Genomic DNA, 12,857 nt, shown 5'->3' on the forward strand with positions numbered 1-12,857 from the left:
AAGTTTTCTTCTACTTTCACATCATCCTTGCTAAGATTAGCTCCCATTTCTTAAATGATGAATTTCTCAGTTTTTGGAATGAGCCTCTTCACAGGCAGGTAATGTGGTGACTCATAATGATCTAGATGAGACCTTGGACCCATTAGTCTGAGATGTGTGAATAACCAGAGGCTAGAGTCCTTGTGGAGGTGGACAGCTCTGTCTCAATATAAGTCTGGAAAAAAAAGAAAGAGATGGAGAGATATTCACTAACAGCTTAACCCCACCATGTGAAACTAATGGAGGATGGACCTTGGCCTCCAGGGGAACCTGGGTTATTAGTCTACACTGTAAAAAGAAGTTGATTTCACTTAAAAAAAAATCTAGGATACAAATTGCCTTGAAAAATGTAAGTAAATATGACTTTTAGTCTGAAATTATGTTTAAATCTAATTGTTACGTTAACGTAAAATTTAGCCATATGTACTTAATTTTGTGAAGTTGTTGCAACTAATGATAACGTTGAATTAAATCAATCTTTCTAAGTTTTAGCAACAGGGACATTTATTGTGCTATATGTCTCTACTGTGCTGGTTGGAAACTAGTCAATCATATTTTTAAACATGTTAACAAAAGAGAAATTACAAATCTCCTAACATCATCACTGGCACAATCGTTGAGTCTGACTAACTTGGTTAACAAGAGATTCTAACTCTCAGAAAGAACAGGGTAATTTACTTGTCATTTTTAAGTTGCGAAAATTTCACAGAAGTAAATATAGCAAAATTTTAAGTAAACTTGACATTTAGATATAGAGTAAACAGTAACGTTAACGCGTTTCTGGCTATGCGATTAAGGACTGTAATTAATGCATTAATTTTTTACTTGTGTTAATTGCCAGATGACTTTCCTGTTTTAAGAGGCTGTACCGGGCTGAGTTGTAAAGCTACAGTGATGATACTGATGCCATGCTAGCTTCTCAGCAAGGGGTCGGAATAAAGCTCCAAATTTAGGCAAAATATTCGTGACGGAAAAATGGCATGGCCATTTAACAGGGGTCCTTTGACCTCTGACCTCAATATATCTGAATGAAAATAGGTTCTGTGGGTACCCATGAGATTCCCCTTTACCAACATGCCCAATTTATGCTACTCCAATGCAGTTTTTTTGCTGTCATCTGATTCCTAATCAAAACAATCTTTTAAGAATTGCTTAACCATGTCAATAGGGACTTCAAAACTGTTTTGTGATGCAAAATAATGTAATTATTAATTATTAACATGCAATAGGTGGCGCCCATTAGCTCACCTAGTTGGCGCCCCATGTAAAAAGACTACGTCCCTGCTGCAGCTGCCATGAGTTTGATTCCCCCCTTACTAAGCTGTGCTGTCCAGTAAAGACCAAAAAAGCCCGAAAAAAAATCTTTAAACAAAAGAAAACATGCAATTGAAAACATTAAAAAATGTGATTAATTGCGATCAACTACAGAAATTCTGCGATTAATCCCGATTTAAAAAAATTCATCGTTTGACAGCCTCAATTATAATTGGCATATTTACTTTCCTTCTTCAAGTTTATCAGCTGGTTAAGATTTTACAGTGTAGAAAAAGTCTAACTCCAGAGAAGGAAGGAAACTTTTTTTTGTCACAACACCTGTCCTAAACACTTTGGCTCCCTGTTTGCAGCTCTGAGCTTTGTGATTGCAACACACAGAGCTTTGGGCAGCTGGTTCCATCCATTAGCCCTCTTATGAATCTGGTGCTTTAGTTGGATGGTGATGATGCTCCTGGAAGCCTCTGGCTGGATGTTGTATGGCTCTCTGAGGCAGAGTCAGTCCAGATGCTCTGCCCTGCTGCCGCTCTTGGTTCCCCTCCAGCGATATTTGCCTTCCCAGGCCCGAGCTGTTGGACTCAATGGAGCTCGCCATGCTGCTTGGGCACCGTGAGGAGCTGCGCGATGCCCGCTGCCTGAAGTTCTGAGAGATAGATCGATGGAGGTTCCTCATGGAGGAGCTGGCTGCCATAGTGACCACCCATGGGTGACGGATGGCTTGGTCAGCGGTCAGGCGGGTGGCCGGGTCCAACGGCAGCAGGCGCTGGATGAAGTCCTTGGCCAGGTTCGACACTGAAGGCCAAGGCTGCGGAATAGAAGAAGCAGATTGCCGTCAGTACGTCTATAAAAACACTCACCCCAGAAGAAGTCAATTCAGCCCACACACATAGACACTCTGGAACCCACAGCGCTCTCAAAGCGTGGCTGGGTATCGAGACATGGCGCCTGCACACATTCAAAGCCTCTTCATAGCGGGATGAAAGATTTCATTCAAACAAAGAAATAAAACTATGATCCCTGTGCTCTGCAGACCTAACAAGCAGAACTAAACTCAAAGGAAAGCTAAATGTCACTGGGCAAAGGGAAGCAGCAGTCTTGGCTGAATGGATACGTAGGACAGCCTCACCGTATGTGTGGGATTTGGGCGCATGTTTATTCTAAGCCTGCATTAGCTTCCTCAATAAAGGCGCCACAGATGAGCCTCACTGGGATCTTTTGCTCTTTGTTAATTCAAACAGCAAATCATTCCCCTTGTCATGACCCAAGCTGACATTCAAGAATGCTTTGAAATCTGCCATGCCATCTCTGCAGTCGGAGAGAGAAGGCATCAGAATCATTATCATTATTCAGAATCATTAAATTATTCATGCCGACTTTGGTTCTTTGTCATGAAGACAACATTGTGGAAGCCTGCCTCGGGAAATTGATGACCTTTGTGCTTCCGTCTTATTTTATATAAAATATTACTGATGCAGACATCGAATTAGATTGATGTGGCATCAGATTAAAAAGAGGCAGACGAACACTGCTTATGGAGATCGCGCCACAACACAATAACCTTTATCAGTGTCAAAAAGCATGAATGCCTTTTCTCTCCCTGATGTTTAGTTGGGACTGTCTGAATGAAGTCAGCTAATGACAATTCAAAGGTTGCCTCTTTAAAGGGGACCTTTCATGCTTTTCTGTATTTTTCATCTTATATATATATATGACTATATAGAATCTATATATATATCTAATATATTAGAATCTGGCTCAACATCCACTTTGTTAACGCCTTTCACAGACATTTACACCTGTGTGACCTCAGAAATTTTTGTTTGTTTTCTTTTGAAACCATGGAGAAAAAAGGCAAGGAGCAGCTTGGCAAGGAATGTCCTGCAAAAAATAAATAAATAATAATAAAAAAAAAAATTGACATGAAAATTAGCTGCATGGACACTTTTACACTTCAAACACTATCACTACACTATCAAAAAATAAGGAAAAATGTCCAGAAAACTATATTCATAATTCTTATAAAAATGAAGCCAATTTGCTCAGGTCTCAAAGAGTAAGGGGTGTTCATATTAAACATGGACAAAGTTTCAAATATTAAGGTAAATATATGTAAAAGTGAGCAAAAATGTCAGGTCTCCTACAGTTCTGAACAGTGTGATTCCAGCAGTTTGTTATACTCTGGCTGCAGTAGTAGTCGATTGGAAAAAATGACGGCTAGTGAGGCGGCTGCAATAAAAATAAAGCTGCTAATGTTCTGAACATCCATCTCCATGCTTCTTGGAATAATATCACAAGAAGACGCTAATCTGTAATGGAAACCTGCCTAATGCTGCAGAGACACCAAGATGTGGAAGGCCCAGAAACTTTTTCGGGAGGGGGGCTAAAAGAGACAGATACTAAACAGAGCTTTCTCAGACAGAGGATGAATACACACAGTCAATATGAGGAAAATTAAGTGTCTCTGAGAGTTAAAGCATGTAAACATGTTTTAGTCGAGACCTTAAATACAAGTATGAACCTGAAAATAAGCATAATAGGTTTTAACCACACAGTAATACTCTCTTGTATCTAACATGCAAAAATATCCACCAATAAGTAGTAATATTCTCCACTGTGCCTGGCTGGGGAGAATAAAAACTAAATACAGTAAAATCTGTGTGTGCAAAATTCTCTCATTCTTCGCTCAACCTCGCACCGACTAAATCTCACTCTTTAGGGAGGTCTCGCTCTCCATTTTAATCCCGAAATGCATTTCTCTCTCCCTTTTTTGTCTCTCGCCGAGTAATGACAATTAATCAAGCATGAAATTGACAATCGCGAGACTGTTGCCGGTGAGAGGAATTCAAAGAAGCAGGGACTCGCTTATTCTCACAGTGCACTGACTGGAGAGGAGTGTGTGTGCAAGCACAGCTAGGTGCAGAGCCGCCCCGCTGAACGAGTCATAAAACTGCCTCTCACTCAAACTTTCTTCTCATTGTGTTGTTATTTCACACCTGAGAGGCAGGCAGAGTGACACTCAGTTTCCCTGGGAAGGAGAGAAAGTGTTTGATTGGGCTCCCACGACTAACAAGTGTGATTTTCCCCCTCATCTAGTGCTGTTGGTGATTCGGTGAGGCTCCTTATTACCGTGCCATGAAATACACATTTGATGGTTGCCATGGCCAGCAGATGCCTTTTGTTCTTGCTCTGAAACGACGGAGACACATGAGGCTGCAAGGAGGAGATGGTGAAGCCTTTACAAGGCAGAAAGGATGTGGGGGGAAAAAAGTCTATGAAGTTGTAGCAAAAGTTTGCCTCCCAACCACTATCAACGTGGCACACCTAAAGAAGAAGAAGAGACATAACTGTGTTGTTTTCCTGGAACGAAGCCACCTGCAGGAAGTTTATCTCTCCCCCTTATTTCGAACATTTTTCACGTCAAAATACACAAAGGCTTTATTGTGTTTGGAAGAGGGGGCGAGAGCCGCTGTTATACATCACTGTTGAGCAGACAGAGCTAGCCGAAGAGGAGGGAGAGACAAGCGGGGTGCAGATGTGGCATAAGCAGTGGAGAAACCTACGGGGCTTGGCAACATCTTGTTAGAGCGAATGAGGAGCTGACTGTGTTCGCGCCGCGCTACATCTTTACCCGACAAAGCTGTGATTGCAACAAATGAAAAAGTGCTTGAAGGTTGGATTAATGTGATCACGAGGATAATGCGCTTTTGAGTAATGAACTATGAGGCGCGAGAGTCCCCGCCTCACTCTGATTCGCCTGGCAGCATTTCCTGAGAAATTAAGCCAAGTTTAAATGTACCACGTCATAATGAGTCCATATGGGAGAAGGTGGCTGATTCAGGTGAGAGTTGCAGCTTAAACTGCAGTAATCAAAATATCAATACCCGGATGCAGGAGAGATTGGGTTGTCATGTATAATACACTGTGGCTAAGTGGAGAATGGGTTTGTTCACATGGAGCTCACTAGGGGGCAGAGTGGACTAACCATGTTGACCTGCTGCTGCTGCTGCTGCTGAGACATGCAGATGTTTGGGCTGGGCCAGGAAAATGTGTCTTCAGCAGCAGAATGCAGAGGAGGTAACCAGGCGGCTGTCTGGCCTGAACTAATGCACCGATTTGTGCTTTACATACTAAAGACTGCCATGACATGCACACACACACACACACACACCTATGCACACACACAGACATGCACGGAAATCCACTTATACACTTGCACACATCAGATGAGATGTCCCTGATTTGGTGCGAGGGAAACGTTCCGTCCTACGTGCAGTGAGTGGATTGAGTGATAAGGTGCGAAAAGCCCCTGAGGCTGCACCCGCTCTTCCTCTGCCCTGCTTGTCCTCTGTCCTCTCCTTTCTCTTCCCTCCCATCTCCTCCACAATGCCATCCATCTCCCTAACACCCCCAACCCCATTCCCTCCCCCCACTGTTGAGTAAACACATCGGTGTCAGTCTGCACTACAGGTCTTCAGGCCAGGGGCTGGCTCACCAGCGGTGGTGTGGGGTTGGTGGCGAATGTATGCATAGTGTGTGTGTTTTTTTGTTTGTGTGTTGGCAGTACACTGGGGGTATGGGTGGGGGGGGTGCTGGGGAGACAGAGGGACCTGTTCGTAGACAGGTGCCGGGGGCCGTTTGCATTTCTTAGTGAGTCTCACCTCCATCTTACAGCCAAAACCCCCAGCCCACCCACACACACTCTCTCTCACTCACAGCCACACACAGTATCCTGTACTTGTGTGTTTGTGAGGACACTTAGTTACATCATGCTTTCCCTGGCCCTCTTACCCCAACACTTAACAATCTGATGCATTTTACATTCATTCAGGTTCTGTCCTGCCAAGGTCTCAAGTGACGCCGACCGTCCATGTATAATACCGATGCAGCAGGTACTTATAACACAGCAACTGGTTCTGTCCGGCTGCAAGAATGCAGGACAGTGGCATATTATGCAGACATGAAAGGTGGCTTTCAGCATCAAGATCGTACACTGAAAGCACTGCAAAGCGACACTATTTGACCACTTCAGAATGAGAACGGGCTGAACCACCACTCACCCGAATTCCAAACTGAACCTTAAAACTAAGTCTCAATCCTCTTTCAAGAAGTGAGGACCAGCCATAATTTCCTCACTTTCCAAAAACTTCCTCACTTTGTTGGCTAAAAACGTGTCGTAGTCCCCACTATGTAGCAAGTAAAAGTACACACACACACACACACACACACACACACACACACACACACACACACAATTACTGCTTTTCCCTATTCTGCTTCACTAAACACAAGGTTACTTATACTTTTGGAAGAATGTTTGTAATTGCAACCCTTGAGTATTAATTTGCATAGCAGAGGAGAAGAGTAATTTTTAAGAATCTTTATACGTCCATCTGGAAAAATAATACCTGAAATGAATCTCTTTTTATTACACTGACAATATTCTGCAATCTGCAGTTGATGAATAACTAATGTATTACATAACTGTGCATCCTGTCACCCTAGAGAGTCTTAAATATTGTTATATAGCAATTTGTTGACTCATATTTGACTTCGAATGAATAACTCATTCATGTCAATAACAAAACATATTTTGAGGGGGATTGTTAAAGGCAGATTGATATGTGACCTAATTAAATAGAGAGGAATACAACAACAGTTTTGCATTTGTTTAAAATGCAAATTACAATAAATATCTGGGTTTTAGTTTTCATTTTGATATACCAAATGGTTTTTTATTTCCTTTTCTGAGCTATTATACTTCAAATATACTTGTTGTGCACTACGCAAAAATATTCTGGGTTTGAGCTGAGCCGACGGTTGGGCCTTTTAGCAACAGTTTGCATGTTTTCCACGATTTCTTTTCACAATCCAAGAGGTTACAGGTCAGAGGTTTGTTCCAAGAAGCAGTTTTACTGAGTAGTGGAATAACTTTTCTGAATAAAACACAGGTTCTGTTCCCGATTCCTGTTTTACTCATGTTACATCCACATTTTTTTTTTTAATTTTAGCACAGTGTATATAAAATGGTAACTATTTCCATACACAGAAGCACATTAAAAAACATTTCAGAAATAATTTCCAGCCATACTACTGCACATTTCATGGCCATTCACATATACTAGGCATGCAAGTGCCAGTGTAAACAGGAAACAGACTGTCAGACTGTTGGTTGCTTCATAAAAAACTATGAAGATAGAACAGCAACTGTGCACAGAAGCAAATGTAGGTGTCTGCATCATCATTTTAATCATTTTCTGACATTCAGACTAACACAAAACCCAGGAGTTTTTGAACTAAAACAAGGTCAGCAGTGTTCTCAAAAGTCTCTGTTTAAGGGGTTTAGAAATGCTGGAGTATTGTGGATGATAGGCACAAACGTAGCAATAGTTCTGTGTTTTAAAACAAAAAAGTCTTTCTGTCAATGTAGCCTCAAAAAAGAAAAGGCTTTCCTTTGCATTAAAAAAAAAATCCACGTTCTTATGATAACATTGTGTGAATGATCCTGGTGTACACGGTTCCGCAAAAACAACCAGACAGCTGTAGTATGCATGCCAGGCCAGAAGTTGGCGGTGTAACTTTGTAATGACACACCATGGAGGAACACCAGTGCGGCCATGACATCAACATTCTCACAGGATCTGCGCATAGCCAACAAAAGTTTCATGCAAGACCATTGCAATATACGTCTTCGAGCAAAGTTTAGGTGAAATTCAAACTCTTAATTTTTTTGTGATTGTGGACAGTCCTGTTATGGCAACTTTTTCAAAAGTTATTCTAAAGGTTCTCTTGGCACTCTGTTTGCAATTTCTTCTGTAATCCGACAATCTATATTCAGGTCTGAGGACCTTTATCACTGTCGAGCACAGGTGAAAGTAATCACATGAATGATGGCTGAATTCCAGTTCGCTGCCTTGGTTTCAGGGTCCTGGTAGTGTGCACACTGGCTCATTGTCATCACTTACTGGGACACTTGAATGGAGCAGATCCTTTGTTAATGTTAGTAGTTGCACTTATGCTTTTCTTACTATGACAAGTTAACATGTCTGCTGTGAAAATGTTTGAAATATTAACACTAATAACTAACACTAATTACACTGACAAGTAATACCTTTAGTCAAAAAGACACCATTCATGTGCATCATGCAGGTCTCTGTGTCACTATATTCAACTGGCGGACAGCTCATGTCAAATGAAACTCTTCAAGTCGAGTTTAATATGTGAAGGGAATTGCTCGGGCTGTTGAAACTGTTCGCCCAAAGGAGAAGCACCCTTCTGTATGACACGGAGAACCTGTGCAGTGACAGAGTTCCACATTTTTGTGGCTACTTGTGAACCTTCATCAGCATTATTATCACAGCGTGCATATGTGGTGTCAATCAGAGAGGGTGGAAACTCGCATATGATGGAGAATAAGTTTCCTGTCAACATGGAAATGTGATTGATGGCTTATACGTCAAGCCCTGGACCGCTACTCATCCATGTATGATGTCTTCATATTGTCATCATGTGAGTTTGATGTCTTTACTGCGTCTCGGTGGGATGTGAGATGTTAAACGTGAGGTCCTTGAAAATGTGGGTTACTGCGCCAGTGTGGCCTACATATGAGCTGTGTCGAAAGCCACCATGAGAAACGTGAAATAAGCCCGAGCATACGTCTAGAAGGATTTTGCACTATTGTTCAGTTGGTGGTCAGTGCAGCGGTAAACACAGGGATAATAGTCCAGGGCCTATGTAAGGGAGCCTCTTGTATGCCAGACTAAAATGTCAGACTGCATCCCTGAGAATCGGGCCAGGCTTAAAGCCCAGTGAATAATCCAGCCTTGGGTGTAATCAGCGTGAAAGAACAAGCTCGAACTCACCACCGAGCTCGACAGAATAGGCTGTTAAAAATACCCACTTCAGTTGTATGACAGAGGAAAGAGAGGGAGAAAAAAAACATGCAGGGCCGCCTTTTCCCCATTTCGAGGCATCCTCAAAGAACGAAACCGAGCCGAAACTCGAGACACCACAACAAACTTTCACATATCCATTCTTATGCTTTACAAGGCTGCAGAGGGAGGGATGAAAACGAGGAAAAATTCAACTTGTTCCCACACCTGCACTGCTACAGTTGAAAATGCTCTTCTTACACTAGGAAAGGATGGAGTAATATAGCTATTTCTGGAAGTTCTAATAGCATAATGATTAAGGTGTGAATCACTGTTGTGCAGCGAGTAGATGGAACAGCCATATGGGAAGGAATATGTTGCTAAGGTTGGGTAATTTTAAAGCATGTGCATCATGCACAACAAACCAGATTGATTTGTGGGGAAAAGGGCGGATGTCAAATGGAAATGGCAGATGGATGATTTTCTCAAACTCTTTCTTTTTTTTGAGGCAGAGATAAACTTCAAGCAGACATAGTCTTTATAATTATGTTAAACTCAGCTGGCAAAATAATTACACCTGGCCAAAAAAAAAAAAAATCATCTTTTCTAGTTTAAATGTCTTGCTGAGCTCTCACAAAATTCACAACTAAAAAAGTTTCCTTTTTGACTGCATGACTGCACAGAGGTGGGAATGATATGTAAGACTGTCAAAACATTGTCAGGATTGCATCACTAGAAGCAGAGGTCAAGTCTACATTATGTGAAAGAATGTGGAAGTATTATGAGAATGACAACTTCTACCTTTTCTATGAGAGAATATCCCTGAAAAACAACTTGGACAGTATGTACTCTGAACTTATTTTTACTCTAGTACAGTTCTCCTTCTCCTTCTTCTTCTTCAAAAAACACTCTATAAGGACAACTAAGGGCTGGCACTTGAAGAAAAATGTACTTGGTGTTACAGATAAAAACAGACTTACTGCTATTTAGGTTACACACACATTTATATGGACATAAATTTGAAAATTTGTCAATAACTTTTTAAGAGCCCATAATAATAATAATAATAATAATAATAATAATAATAATAATAATAATAATAAAGTAAATAAATAAATTGTGCAGTGAAAAGCCCAGTAAACTTACATCTCCATGGAAGCTGTATTTTCCTCTCACAATGGATCTGTAGAGCCGAGTGCGACTGTCGTCCTCAAACGGCATGGATCCGCTCAGCACTATGTAGGTGATGACCCCCAGGGCCCACATGTCCATCGCACAGGAATATGATCTCCTCAGCAACACCTCAGGGGCCATGTACTCAGGAGTTCCACAGGTGGTTCTCAGGAACCAAGTCCTGTCTGTTCCGGTTTGATCTCCACTGTCACTTCTGCAGCTGCCAAAAGTGGCCAGTCCAAAATCAGTCAGGAGCAGCCTAGAGTCGGCCCCTGGGTGGTAATACAGAAAATTCTCAGGCTTCAAGTCTCTGTGGATGATACCCAGGTTGTGAAGGTAAGCCACCCCAGCCAGCACCATGCGGAGAGCCTGGGTAGCGTCCCTCTCTGTGAAGTGGCCCCTGCTGACAACTCGGTCCAACAGCTCCCCACCTGTGGCAAGTTCCAGCACCATGTAAACCCGCTGTGGGAACTGAAACACCTCGATCATCTGAATCACATTACAGTGGCTCACCCGCTGCAGCACCGCCAGCTCCGAGGTGCACACCTCACGCCCCTCTGGGGCCTCCACCTCCATCATTTTAATGGCGAAGGGCTGGCGAGTCGCCTTGTGCTCCACACGCACGACGCGGCTGAAGCTTCCTCGACCGATCAGAGCTTTGATGTCGTATCTGACAGGGCAGGAGGGGAGAGATGACTCATTACAACATAACTATCTCATGATACACTGTTGCAGAGCACTCAGTGTCTCTCACTGCAGCTGCAGCAGTGATGTATGGGGAAATATCTGCATGTTGTACAGCCCACTGCAGCCAATCCAGGCAAATCCATACAATGATTTAGATAACCAACAGGGCAATATATAATCTGTGACTAATCAGACATAGAGGGAGACATGCGCTTCCTTTAAAGACATCACTTCCCTTGCTTTAATTGTTTCCCTGCTCCAATCTGACAAGTACAGGAAGCCGGTCTTCAGGTATTTCAAGGCCCGGGCCTCTCAAATAAATGTCGACTGTTACTGATAATAAATTGTATCTCATGAAGGCTGTTGGTGGCAGGCTGAGTGAGAAAGCTGATGACATTAACTGTCTTCTATCCGCGCTGTGAATGTTCTTAATAAGTCATGTCACATTGTGTTGTGTTGCACAAATCTGCTTTTGAATAAATGTTAAAAACTGGCTGCTGACAGTGTTGGGATAACATCAGTTTTAGATGTCTATTTTAATTTATCTTATACATTAAGTTAATATTGATACATTAAGTTTTTTTTAGAGATTCTGCTGTGATAAATGGTGTATTTTGGTGATTATGATTTTGGCAGGCTCACAGATTTGAAACAAATGTTTTCTTTAAAAATCATCAAAACATTTCAAAAGAAAAAAAAAAGTACCATTATTTTAAAGAAAAAACAAGTCACCAGAACTTATTAAAAAGAAACATGCCTTTAAAACCTGCGGCCCACAGGTTTGGAAGGCATGTTTCCCCCTTTTTGCACTAGCCCCTCCTCTCTTATAAATGATGAACCGTCCCTAATAATGATAATAAAAAGCCCCAGATCTAATAATCTGTCCATACTTGTTCTTGACGAAATGTACTCAGTTTGATTCTGTCACTTTTAACAAAAATACATACTTATTTTTCCAACTCTAGTTTTCATGATAGGATATTGTAAAATATTCTGTTTCTGCTCAGTAACAATTACCAACAACTACTACTTTTGTTAACATCTCAATTCATAATTAAAGCTTTTCAGGGTAAATAAGGTGCCACGAGGAGGATCCCTTTCGAGGGGCTGAGCCCCCTCAAATCTTCGAAACACCCCTGTTATAAATATGGTTTTGAAAACCTTACTGTTAATATTTACCTTGCAGTCACACGTGGATCAAACTTGTCCTTGTACTTGGCTACTTTGTCCAAGTGTTGTCCATCTCTGAGTATCTGCTGGTGGCTGTTTGATGCTGGTTTACAATTCTTGATGCTGGTGGAAAACCAAAGACGTCTTTGCTTCTTCGTACACTTCTTCTTTGGCTCATCATCATCACGTGCTTTACTAAATGCCACAAGCGATTGCACCACACTTACATAGCCCTTCTTGGATGCCTCGGGCAGCACCTTACTGTTCCCACAGCCCATCACTCACATGCAACAAGCCATCAGACAGAGGGAGCAAAAAATGTTTCCTACATCTGCTGGAACAATGAACACAAGCCCACACTGCAGCAGCTGAGTATGCTGAGTATTTAGGTATGCTTTCATCCAGGTGCTTCTTGAGGTGTGCAATTAGCAAACTCCACCTACCCAACAGCTTGGAGGCTGGCAGGTGTGTAAATGCATCCTCCCACTCACTTATGTGATAAAAGTGTCAGGTAAACAGAGCTTACTTTGAAGCTATTGTCACTCCTCTCACAGGAGATTAACACAATGAGCAAAGCAAGAAGAAGTAAACTTTGAAAGGAAGAACCCCAACAAAATCACCAATAACTTACATTTTATAATCCCAAAA

At 41.9% G+C, this 12,857-nt stretch overlaps 1 pseudogene across 1 annotated transcript; it reads right to left on the reverse strand.

The window, feature by feature from the left end:
- Positions 1–490: 490 nt before the first annotated feature.
- On the reverse strand, positions 491–12,576 carry LOC121960939 (serine/threonine-protein kinase H1-like; annotated as a pseudogene). Its single transcript, XR_015775341.1, has 3 exons — positions 12,219–12,576; positions 10,326–11,022; positions 491–2,116 (listed from the first exon to the last, which is right to left on the reverse strand). The product of XR_015775341.1 is annotated as a serine/threonine-protein kinase H1-like (transcript).
- Between the last annotated feature and the right edge of the window lie 281 nt (positions 12,577–12,857).

This window comes from Plectropomus leopardus, chromosome 21, assembly GCF_026936395.1.
Source record: "Plectropomus leopardus strain MGB_pleo_1.0 chromosome 21, ASM2693639v1, whole genome shotgun sequence".
In the NCBI taxonomy this organism is placed as follows: domain Eukaryota; kingdom Metazoa; phylum Chordata; class Actinopteri; order Perciformes; family Serranidae; genus Plectropomus; species Plectropomus leopardus.